This window comes from Carassius auratus, unplaced genomic scaffold (assembly GCF_003368295.1).
Source record: "Carassius auratus strain Wakin unplaced genomic scaffold, ASM336829v1 scaf_tig00001850, whole genome shotgun sequence".
Classification (NCBI taxonomy): domain Eukaryota; kingdom Metazoa; phylum Chordata; class Actinopteri; order Cypriniformes; family Cyprinidae; genus Carassius; species Carassius auratus.
In genome coordinates, this window is record NW_020523405.1 from 1 (window position 1) to 9328 (window position 9328).

Below are 9328 nucleotides of genomic sequence, written 5' to 3' on the forward strand. Positions count from 1 at the left end.
AACACCAGAGATGGCCGTGAGTGACGGGATACAATCATACTATCCTAGAAAACTAGATTTGTTATTAGCATTATTTAAAGTAGCTCAGGAAAGAACTTTAGCATTTTTGCAAAGACTTTTTAAACATATGTATATTTAAACATAAATATATGCTGCAAATGTGTTTTCTTTTATGCAGAGTCTCCGTTGTGTCCGCGCTCGGCGTCTGTCAGCCCACTCTCAGCGTGTGTTAATCGGCCACATCAACGCTGCTCTGAGCGCTGGAGGGTCACCACCAGCACACCCGATATCACCCAGCGCAGACGAGACTCCACACCTGTGAGTTATTTAAGACTCCTTTCTCATTTTCCATCCATCCCACCTGTTATATTTTGCTATGATATCTATTAGATATTCATAAGTACATCTTTATTATGCAACATGTGAATATTGCCTTTTAATGTTATCATTAATATTATTAAACTGCCAATTAATACAGTTATTCACTTTTAAGAACCAAACAAACAGCAGACGCTGTGAATGAAATATTGTCCATTGTCAGGTAGACTTGCAATTGTACAGATTATAATGAGACATAAAAAATATAGAGGTAACAATGCTTGTCCCATCTTTTCTCAAAGATGAGGAAAGGATAAGAAGGAAAAGGAGAGAGAAAATGAAAAGGAGAAGAGTACCATCATCAAAGAGAAGGTGCTGAAGAAGAGACAGTCCATGCCATCAATGAAAACTAGAACGGAGTCCAGGTAAATAAATAAAGCAACTGAAAAAAATGTAAGGATCATTAGATTTAGAAAGAGTATATATATATTCCATTTGCTCATTTATACTATATTTAGATGATATTATACTATATGTAGATACTTATGTGAATTTTCTGATCTTTCCGGTCTCGGTTCAGAGTAAAACAGTTATAGATGCTCATATTCTGGAAAGCACTGCCTTTTATGTGCAAGAGGAAAAATACAAGAGATCTGCATTTTAATGGAGCTTTTTGCTCTAAGCATTTTCTAAATCTGTTAGACCAAAGCTGTGTTATGTAATGCTCTCTCTGAATAAACATTCTCCTTTTAGTAGTAGTCATAGTTTAGTTTCAAGGTATGCTAAATAGATGTACATTATAGCTTTAGTTTTAAAGATGATTTTATGTGTTATGTGTATTTCTAGGACATATTATTAATATCAGGCCACATTTTCGCTGATGTTTTTGCCCTGCTGTGAACGTGTTGTATTAAACCATTTTTCCAGCTCAGCCATTACATTGAGCTTCTCTTCATGTTTCCAGTCCGAGTCCAGTGTCCAAACTGAGATCAGCGTCTCCTGTGACACCTAAAGGCCGTGCATCCCCCACCAGTCCTGCAGTATCTCCAATCCTCCCTCAGCACGAGCGAGCCCAAGCACTCCTAAGCCAGACCCAAGAGGGCCAAGACCCCTGCCCGCGTGGAGACCCGCACCGCCTCGCCAGTAGCCACAGAGAGGGTCAGAGAGACCCTCAGGCCTGCTACTCCTGAAGAACCAAAGAGTGAGTGTGGTGATGATGATTGTGGTGTTGCCACAGGACTGTCTTTTAACAGAAATTTTTCCCATTTAAACATGCAAGTTTATGTCATTTTCCACGTTCTTCGTCTCTCCAGTCCTCATTTTTCCCCGTTTCGTTTCTCTGTGTTTTCTCTAGCCTCGTCTCCCGCCCCCTCGGTTGTCGTGTCATCTGTTCCGGACACCCCCGCTGTTGCTAGTGCACCTGTGTTGTCCGTTTCTGCGCCCTCTGTCCCCGAGGAGTCCCCTGTTGTCCCTGCTCTCTCACAGGTGGCTTCTCCAGCTCCTTCTCCAGGCAAACCCATGGCTGGCACCAATAACCCAGAGGAAGCCTCGCGCATCCTGGCTGAGAAGAGACGACAGGCCCGTGAACAGAGAGAGAAGGAAGAGCTAGAGCGTAAAGAACAGCAGGAGAGAGAAAGGTTAGCTGTTTTAGAATTTAATTGGTTTTATTTTATTTCAATATATTTTATTTTTTATTTTATTTAATTATTTGATTATATATATTGATAATTTGAAGTGGTTTGCCCAGTCCTTAAAGCAAACTCTGTACTGCAGCAGTTGTACTGCAACTGGTGCTCATATGGGAAAAATAGGTTCGAGTCCAGCCTGCAACATGCACTGATTCCATTCCATTATCTCCACAATAAATATCTATCATTCTCCACTACACCTGTCTAATAAAGAGGCAGAATAACTATTTAATCTCTATAAAATGTCCACTTTTTAAACTTTTGACCCTTTGTATTCTTACAATGTATGCTTTTAAGCATGTCCTGCTCCATCAGGCCTTGTGTGGTGAGCTCCAGGAATAGCCTTGGCAGTATCGAGCTGTTGAAGTCTGGTGTTCTCAGTGACGGTTTATGAGTTTAGCACATTTATGAGCCATAATGGACTTTGGCAACTGTGTAATGAGAGTACCACACTGTTTATGCTCCAGTGCTGCTGGCTACTACAGGTGCGGATCTTTTGGTCACGACTGAAAAGTTTCACCGATTCACACTCTCCATCCACTTTGCATTTGTCACTGTGCAATGCTTATACTACATGTGCACTTTAAAGTTTCATGTAATGTTACCAGCCACAGCAAAATGATCAATTTTGCAAGAGACACCAAAGTCCACATGCATTCCCATGCCATTTTGTTTCAATAATTCACAGAGTTCAATGTTTAATGCTTTTTTTTTTATCTGACGTGTACAATGACTGACTGTCTTCCATCACACAGGCTTCAGCACGAGGAGAGGCTAGCACAGGAGGTGGAGGAGAGGAGGCGCAGGGAGGAGGAGGCACGGCTTATGGCAGAACAGGAGAAGTTAAGAGAGGAGGCTCAGCGCCTGCAGGAGGAGAAGGAGGCACAGGAAAGAGCCAAAATCGAAAAAGAAGAGAATGAACGCCTTCAGAAACAGGTCAGAAACGCAACCACATTTCCCTCATTCCTAAGTAACACACTTCACTCTGTCAAATAAAGCTGTAAAAATACATATACTGACACTCATATACAGTATATTAATATATGTTGATTTTTTCAGCATAATATTGAATTGCTTAGTTGCATCAGAGCCATGGCCTGGTACTTTGTGCACATGTTCCAAGACATTTTGAGCCGTGGTGCACATATGGGAGACATGGGTTCATATCTGGCCTAGCTGGTGTCCTGATTTATTAAACTATTATACTATTATTCATTAATATTTGGAATTAGTTTAGGTTTTAGTCATTTTGTTATGGGTTTTTGTATTTTTTTATAGCTTTGATCCTTATAGTATGACCTACATTTTCTGTTAAATGCTGTAAAATATGAGTATGCACTTGTAACCACAATTTTAAAGCATGATGACAACAAAAAATGTTACACAAGTATGTCAGGTTCTTACAAAGCCATTCTTAATGCTAGGAAATGGTTTAACTGTGCCATTTTTGAGGTTTTACCACCACCTGGTGTTCAAAACAGTATTTAAAGGGATTGTTCTCTCAAAAATGAAAAATCTGTCATCATTTAAACACCCTATAATGGCAATCACCAAGTGTTTAAGTACCAGCAATCTTCAAAATATCTTATTTTATGTTCAACATAAGAAAGCAACTCATACAGGTTTGGAATGACACGAGGGCGAGTAAATGATGACAGATTTTTCCTTTTTGGATGAACCATCCCTTTAAGTAGCTTAAGTTAGTCATGGCAATTTCTGTAGCTATCATACCATTTTCTAGTAAATGTTAATGTTTCATCAGCTAAAGTAAATGGTATCTCATTCAAATTATTTAAAAAGAAACTCAACCACTAATCATAAGTAATAATACAAAACAAGAAAATAATAGATAAAAGGTCATCAACTGCAGATGAATAAATGGCTGCACAGAAAGCCGTGTTCAATGTGAATCTGATCATGTGATCATCATATCTGTAGAAAGAGGAGGCTGAAGCAAAGGCCCGAGAGGAGGCCGAGAAACAGCGACTGGAGAGAGAGAAACACTTCCAGAAGGAGGAGCAGGAAAGGCTGGAGAGAAAAAAGGTCAGAAGGGTTTCCACCTCACATTTATATTTTTCTTTATAAGGTCCTTCTGAAATCATCATGCTGCTTTGTAACCCATATTACAGGGAATTGTTTGCATATCTACACAGACTGTAACTCCTTTCATTTCCTCTCTTAACTAGTCACACGTGCCCACAGTAGCTTTCAGGTACAGGATGTGGTAGAGCAAAATAAGATACATTTCATCAAGGTGCCTATGTTGGTTAATAGTGAAGTCGAGCTCTCAAAGTTCATGCATCTGCCATAAATCATACAATGCCTTCACATACACCCGGTGATCCCGTTCTGTGAGCCTGTTTAATGGAAGATGGCCTTGTCCACTTTTTTGGAAGACACAATGTCCTCAGCTCAGAGCTTGACACACTATAGTGTTTATTCGAATTTTGAATATTGTGTTGGCAATAAACACCTACCGCTGTCTTATGGACTGCTTTAAGCTGCAGTTTCTGATTTTGAAACTATGAAAGATATATAAAGGACACAAAATATATACTGATAAACAGTACAAATCATATTTCATAATTTGGAGAAATGTAGAATCAAAATTAATTGAAATGAAAATATAAATAAGTCACTTGTAAAAATGCTTATTTTTTCCCTCTCATTTAATAGATCATTTTTCATTACAGATATATACAAAAATAGATACAGGGGACCAGAGAGATATCTGTCTGTAAATGGCACAATTGGAATTGAGAATAGAATAAAATAAAATAAATCTCAGACCACTTGCCATTTTCTAACTTAATACTTCTTTTTTCATTGCTAATTACATTCTCATAAACATATGAGTGAATAGTTTAACCGAAAAATTTGTATGAAAGGTTTCTCTTCTCACCTAAATGAGCTCCACCAGTTAGTGTGAAACCTGAAGACCATGTCCTTCGGCATGATTTGAGAATGATCCGAAACAATGTCACAATGTTTGCAAAATATGAAATATTTCTTCATTTTACGTCATCATGTTTTAAATGTTTCAAAGTTCTAAAACTTAGTTTACTTCCAGGTTTAGATTTGATTGTGAAACTCTTGAAACATTTTCCATGCTTTTCTTTTTGTCTCTTCTGTGATGTTTTTAGCGTCTGGAGGAAATTATGAAAAGGACACGCAAATCAGATGCAGGAGACAAGGTACAGTGGCGTTCTCATTTAAAACAGCCTCACTGCGGCAGTAGCAAGGCTCCAGTTTCCCCTTGTGGTTCACCAGCTCACAATCTAATTTTTTTTTCTTCATGCAGAAAGATACAAAATCTTCATCTCAAGTCAATGAAAAAGCTTCAGATTCTATGATGAATAAAGGTGACGTTAGTTTAAAATTATGAATGCTTAAGAATGTTAGTATAAATTGTGTTCATATCACACTAATCTTTAGTTAAACTTGACATTCAGTGCACTGTTCAGGTCTGTTTGAACCTTCTGTTTAGATCTGTTTGGATCAGCAACAGCCCATTTACGTCAGTACCACATAATGTTTTCCCTGGCTCTGTCATTGTAAATACACCTTTTTATTTTGTTGGGCATTTTCCCTTGTTAGGAAAAGCATAAATAAAAGTTCCCACATCCACGCCTCTTTTTCTAACCCTCCCTTTTTTAAGATTAAGCTTGGTTGGGAGATGGATTTGTTGCTCTGTGTAGTCAGCCAGAGAGGGAATAGCGTGCAAAACTGTGTATACACTCTAACGGCTTGTTATTTGCGTCATGTCGAATCCCTGTTGCAAAAACAAGTGCTTTTTATAAAGGAGTATAAAAACTGGCACAGCAGCATGGTGAATCCATCACAGTCTTATTTACGTAGTGCTTTGACACTCAGTAGCCATAAATTGTTTTCATCCAGCGGCTATAGTATTATTCTGATTAGCCACTAGAAATACATACACAGTACTGTTCAAATTTGTAGTTTTTCAAAAATACATTAAAAACTATTAATATTATTTACATTGTGAAATATTACAATTAAAAAAAGCGTTTTTTTCTTTTTAAATATATTTGAAAATGTAATTTATTCCTTTGGAGTAATGGCTGCTGAAAATTCAGCTTTGCCATCAGTCTTCAGGGTCACATGATCCTTCAGAAATCATTCTAATATGCTGATTTCAGGATTTCTTATTGCTTAATATTTTTGTAGGAACCCTGATGCATTTTTAAATGGAATATTCAGAAAGAAGGCATTAGTTTTAAATATACATTTTATTTTATTTTGTAATATACATTTGTTTACTGTCACTTTTAAACAATTTAATGCATATTTGCAGAAAAAAAAAACTTACTTTTGAATGGTAGTGTAAATACAAACAAAAAATAATATTTTCAAAGCAAAATCCTAATATGTATTAACTAGCTATTGTAAATGCATTGAGCACTGGGAATCTGGGAAATGATTCCAGATGAACTGCTGAAATGTTTATTCTGTCAATTGTACAACCATCTGGGAAAGGAACATTGATTTGGCAAAGGAATTCTAAAACAAACAAGATTGCAATTTTAATAATCTATTAGCATGACATTCTGTCTTTGTCCAAGCAGCTGCTGACTACCAGCCAAGCACGGCATTGAAACAAGATGGTGTGAACGAAAGGTAAGTCATGTGGCACTTTTGTTTTCTTGAACACATGGGATGGAAATGCTGCTTTATTCGCTAATTGTTTTGCAATCTTTAGATTTTTTGCATAGATCATATTTGTAGTATTTTAATGCACACTTAAACCATCGATTGTCTCCTGCAGTCTGTCTGTTCTTGTGGTGAATGGCGTTCAGCCTTCCAAACACGAGAATGGCCTGCCAGCAAATGGGGAGGGTTCTCACTTCGGAGAGATCATTCAGCTGTCCAATCACAACAACGGAAGGGAGAAATCAGTGACTGACAGACCTGATGAGCCAATCATGGCCTTTGAGAGCGGAGAACCATTCCTTAAGAAAACCGGCCCCATTAAGCCTCAGCATGTGGCAGGTGAGCATCCAAAGAAGTGTCTGTTTCAGTGTCAATCTCTTCTCAGAATGCAGTGGGAACAGTGATCAACTGGAAGCAATTTGCAGAGACAAATCAATTAAATTTGAACAGTTCTTGCTGTATGTTAACAATGAATGTTTCTTCTGGAGGGTTAATGTTGTCTCAGGTGCGGGTTTCATAGTGGCCTTAAGTTGCCCTGCGGGTGCTTTAAGCTGGAGTAATGGGGTAAAGAGCCTGGCACTGAGCCGGATTCGTGAAATGGTGTCAGGGAGACCTGATTCGACCTCACTGGCACCCAAGTCTGGAAACAGGAGCTCTTGGCTTAGCTCTTCACCCCTCGGCCTGGTCAGCATTACTTGGTCTCGCTCCCCTCAGCACGTACCTCCACCTGTCCTCCTGCAGACATCCCTCCAGTCATTAATAATCTGTAAAGAAAACACAAGGGGGTTTACCTCATGCCGTGCCAGCCCCCGTAAACTGAGCTATACATTTTTAATGCAAAGTAGTTTTCAGGATCTTGCGTTTCTATATGTGGAGCATGACTCTCATCTCATGTCAAGTTTAGAATAATCACGGATTGGATCATGTTACTTTTCGCAGCACAAAAGTGCAAATTTTTTGTTCAACCATGTTGTAACAGGTTGTTTCAAATATGCTAATTCAACTTAAATGGGTCCATTCAAGTTAAGCAACCTTTGATAAACTAATTACCTACTTAGACCAGCTAAAATAGGAATGGGCATGAGTTACTGATCATGAAACATTAAAAAGGTTTGGGGTTAGTAAGATTTAAAAATTGTAAAAAATAAAATAAAATAAAAACTATTTTATGATAACCAAGGTTGAATATATTTGATTAAAAATGCAGAATTAACCAATAATATTGTTACATATAACAACAGTTTAAAATAACAGTTTTCTATTTGAGTATATTTGAAATGTAATTTATTCCTGTGATAGTCAGCAGCCATTACTCCAGTCTTCACATGATCACTGTTGAAATCAGTTGTGCTGCTTAATATTTTTGTGGAAACTGATGCGTATTTGTTGCATATAAAGTTCTTTAATGTCACTTTTGATTAATTAAATGCATCCTTCCTTTTTTTTATCTTCTGACCTCAAGCTTTTGAACAGTAGTGTATATATCTACTAGTGAATCCAGGTGATCTTGACATAAGTGCATTTTAAGCATTTCTTTTAAAAATTACCTTTTAAAAAGGACACAGTCAAAATCTTAAAAATGTGATGCTCATGGCGTTAAAGGCTGAAAAAAAATCAGTTCATCTTTGAGGATCTAAGCAGTCTTAATTTTGGGAAACTGTAACGGTTAAATTTCTAATCTCCATATTCTTCCTCCAGAGGTCCTCTGAGGTCATAAACTGTTAAATGAAGCCTTGAATCTGAGTCCTTCAACACCGTCTGCCTGAGGAACCCAGTGGAAAGAAGCACAGCATGCAAGAGACCTGTGCCAAACCCAAAAACTGTCTCCTGTTTAGACTGTACAGAGCAACCCCGCCATCAGAGCCTCTCTTATGGGGCTTGATGGAAATTACAAGGAATCTACACAACAATCACCATTCATCAAGACCCTGACCTCACACACTTTATGGCAGACCAATTCATGCCTCCTCCTGATCACCACAGTACAATGTTAGTTTTTTTTTGTTTGTTTGTTTAAAAAAGGCTTGTGACAAACAGTAATCCTTGTCGTTATTCATGCTATTATGGGTTGAACGAAGAAGTGCTTTGGGTGTTTTATTTTTTAATGTTTAGTTATTTAACTTAAGAAGAGAATTGTAACTACTGGGTACAGTTGTATGTGAATAATGTAAATTTGACCATGGGAGGAGACTATGTGAATAAAACAGAATTATAGGGACTGCCGTCTGAACTGAGTTTTTTAATGCTAGAGATGTTTTTAATATGGTCTCATAGTGAAATCAATTTAATGCCAGAGTTGCACCAGATTAATGCATACAGATGTAAACATGGACAACTGCCCGAGTGCTTACTTGCATAAAAAATGTGTAATACCCAAATATCAAGCTAGATGCACATATAACTGCAATACCGAAGTTTGTTTTAAATTGGAAATTTAAAGATGGCGGGGCTTTATCATTGTAAGAATCTGTTATCACCAACTGACATGTTTTATGTTAGAGCCTTACCGTAATATTAAATACATAAAAATACAAATACATAATTACATTTCATAATTTAAAGTTTATAATGGCAATTTATAGCTACTCTGGAACTTTTGTTAGACCATGAGAGTGCAAACTAGTGACCATGGTTGTTGGCATAATAATTTT

The 9328-nt window shown here is 37.6% G+C and overlaps 1 pseudogene; it reads left to right on the plus strand.

The window, feature by feature from the left end:
• The first annotated feature begins 519 nt into the window (after positions 1–519).
• Positions 520–8895, plus strand: LOC113069614 (MAP7 domain-containing protein 1-like; annotated as a pseudogene).
• The last annotated feature ends 433 nt before the right edge of the window (positions 8896–9328 follow it).